Genomic DNA, 3,669 nt, shown 5'->3' with positions numbered 1-3,669 from the left:
TTCCTTCCTTCCTTCTTTCCTTCCTTCCTTCCTTCCTTCCTTCCTTTGCTTCCACTTATGAGTGAGGACATGTGGTATTTTTCTTTCTGTGCCTGGCTTATTTCACTTACCATAATTTTCTCCAAGCTCATCTCATGTCACTGTGAATGACAGAATTTCATTCTCGAGGACATGTGGTATTTCTCTTTCTGTGCCTGGCTTATTTCACTTACCATAATTTTCTCCAAGCTCATCTCATGTCACTGTGAATGACAGAATTTCATTCTCTTTTATGGCCGAGTAGTATTCCATTGTGTGCGTATACCACAATTTCCTTATCCAGTCACCTATCAGATACAGAGGGCCAACTGTATTGTTAATTCAAGATGACTAGATTATATGTAGGAATAGTGGTACATAAAAGAACAAGTTTTAAAAAGAAATAGGCTTACCCAATTACCCATCAAAATGAGCAACTAGTAGACTTGGCAGAAGACATGAGGGACCTTTGCACATCCTCTTAAGGAGTTTTCAGGCAAAGTAAGAGACAAGAAGTACACTGATAGCTGTGGGAAAATGAGAGCAAGAAGGGCCTGTGGAGGAGCCTAGAGAAAGCAGAGTAGAATGTGGGAGAATAGGAGACAATGGCGTGGATGAATCCAAGATGAGAGTAGGTTCAACGAATGTTCAACAATGTCCGATGTTGAAGAGTGTTGGAAAAAAGTGAGAACTAGAAGTGTTCATTGGATTTGGCTGAAAGTTTCTTGGCAACTTTCAGATAATTAATGGCTCAATAATGAAAAAGCAGAGGATTAAGGAGGAAATGAGCAGTGAAGAACTGCAGATAGAGAGTGGGACAATTCTTTAAAGCCGTCAAGAATGTAAGCTGGGTAGGATTTAGAGAAAGGGATATGAAAGATACAGTAAGAGAATTTGCTGAAGTCAATTTGCTGGCCTGTAAGCTCTAATCACAACAAACGTCTCACAGATAACAGTAAACTCAACGTTTGTATGTTTATTTATTATTTTTTTAAAAAAATTACCAATTTAGCAAAAGCAGGGAGATTCTAGAACAGAGTCAAGTTGGATGAAGGGTTGGAATGACTTTCCCTTCTTTAAGGCTTTTTAGCCTCAGCTGCACATTGTAGGAAGTGATTATAGGGGTAGAAAAAGTAGCAGAGAGTGTTCCTCAGGTATTTATCTGAGTACTGATTAACACAAGCATGTGATGGAGAAAAGAGCATTTAAAAGTATTAGGGGAAGAAACAGTTCGTAATGACGCTCACACAAGGGACAGGAATAGAGCCTCTCACCACACAGACTGGAAAACCACATAATGCATGAGACACTGGAATGAATAATCAGTATTGGAGAATTATTAGTCCCTGACTAAAAACTGCTCCTGTCTTACAAAAATAAGTTTTATAAGCAAGACCCAAAAAGGTCAAACTGCTTCCAAGAAACTTAACTATGTTTGTGAGCAAAGTTCAATGATATTTAGAGGAATACAAAGCTATCCAGCACTCAGCAAGGTAAATTTCACAGTGTCTGGAATCCAGCTGAATGTTAGTAGCCATACAAAGAAACATAAAATTATGGCTCATTATGAAGAGAAAAAATCAATCAAAACTGGTGTAACTGATGTGTTTCTGAACTTGAGGATGAGAGAAAGGAATAAGATTTTTTAAATTATTGTTCCTATACACACTAATAGAAATTCCTGCTATCATTAAAAAAGAGAAGATATAGGTTGTTTTATATTTTCACTCTTTCCTGGAAATTCTGTCATCTTGCTTGCCTAGAAACAAGAAATTTTACATTATGGGAAGGCAATTTGAGTAGTCTATCAATTTTTCACCAATAATATGTCATTAGGCATACACGGTATTCTAACCTCTTATTTGTGATTGACCACAAAATAGCTAGTTGATAATTACATTTTGCTGAAAAGGAGACAAAGCTTATATTTGGGTAAAAGTCATCAAATATTGTAGGGGTAGAGGTAGAGAGAGAGGGAAAGAGAGAAGCAGACTACAAGGGTAGTGGTGATAATAGAGCAAATATTTTAAAATATAAAATAAGTTTAAACAGTCAAATCTATGAACATAGGTTGGGTAGGTACATACAAAATGTTGCAGAGAAATACATGCCTTCTTCTCATATGACAACTTTCTCTACCACAGTTTATAATCTCTCTGACACCAATGATAATCTGATATCCCAAAAGGGAAAAAAATTACGTAAGAGATGTGAAAGAACATGAAACATTATGAAATCAGCCATGCAAATTTAGAAGCATGCGTAATTATCCTGTTTGCTCTGGACATCGGAAATATTTTTCATAAAAATAGGAACTGAAAGTATAGAACGGTTGTGAGTGAAGTCTTGTGGGAAGTCTCGCAGAGTTATATCATACAGCCCTCCCCACCCACCTCCTGCCTGTTTTAGTTGTTCGTTGTTTCTTGCTATGTGAGCAAGATGTTTCTCTTGTCTAGTTTATTATTTGACACCTGATTGGTTAGTGTCTAGAATTAGATAACAAATTAGACACCTGGTGGGGGAAATGGAAGGAGAGAGAGGGGAGAGGTTCATTAAAAAGGAAATTTAATAGAGCTTACACTAGACATTTTATCATCTAGTCATACATCTTATTCTCCTGAGCAAAGCAAAAGTTATTAAACCAGCAATAATAATAAGCATAAACATCATGCTTGTTTAAAAGACTTTGGTGACAGATCCAAAAATTATCTGATTTTTGATCTGAATTCGAATTCCAGATCTGTCACTAACAAGACTTGTGCAAATTGCTTATCTTCTTGGCATCTTAATTTTATTATCTTTAAAATTCATAATAATTCCTATCTCATAGAGTTTCAGAAAGGATGAAAGGTAGTAAAATAGTGTCTGACACATGGTAGGAACCCAAGGCATATCAGTTCTTTTTCTGCCACTCCCTCTTTTTCGATTACCTGGATTGCAAAACAGTCAATGGACAAGCCTGGCAGAGTCACGGTCAAAAATCTGTACCTGCTCTAGGAAATATTTTTATTGCCATAGCACTTGGGAACCCCCAAAATATTACCCCAAACATAGGATTACTGGCTCAGTCTAAACATGAACAATGACTTAGAGATATCTTGAGAATAATAATTCCTATCTCATAGGGTTTCACGAAGGACAAAGAAGTGACTTGTTTCATGTCAGGAATGTGCAATAGCAGATGTATTTCTCTGAAGATGTTCTTTGAGTCATCCAGAATGATGACCTCATTTTGAGATAACCCCTGGGTTAATGAAGACTCTTTTAGTTGTAAATAACAGAAATTCACCTCACACCAGCTTAAGTTGTTGTTATTGTTTTATGGGGAGGTGGTATTACTGTAATACGTAACTGAAAAACCCAGATGTGCCCAGCTTTCGAGCAGAGTTGTATCCAGGCGCTTGAACACTGTCTGCAGAGGGCTGTCTCTTCTCATCTCTTGATTCTACCTTCCACTTTACTTGCAGGTAGACTGTCTAGCCCAGCTTTCGAGCAGAGTTGTATCCAGGCGCTTGAACACTGTCTGCAGAGGGCTGTCTCTCCTCATCTCTTGATTCTACCTTCCACTTTACTTGCAGGTAGACTGTCTGCATGGTGGACAATACATCCCTTGGAAGCTGGAAGCTTTCACTGCCCTTATAATGGGTAATT

This window comes from Galeopterus variegatus, unplaced genomic scaffold (assembly GCF_000696425.1).
Source record: "Galeopterus variegatus unplaced genomic scaffold, G_variegatus-3.0.2 Scaffold4070, whole genome shotgun sequence".
NCBI lineage: Eukaryota > Metazoa > Chordata > Mammalia > Dermoptera > Cynocephalidae > Galeopterus > Galeopterus variegatus.
Note: the sequence above shows the minus strand (reverse complement) of the source record.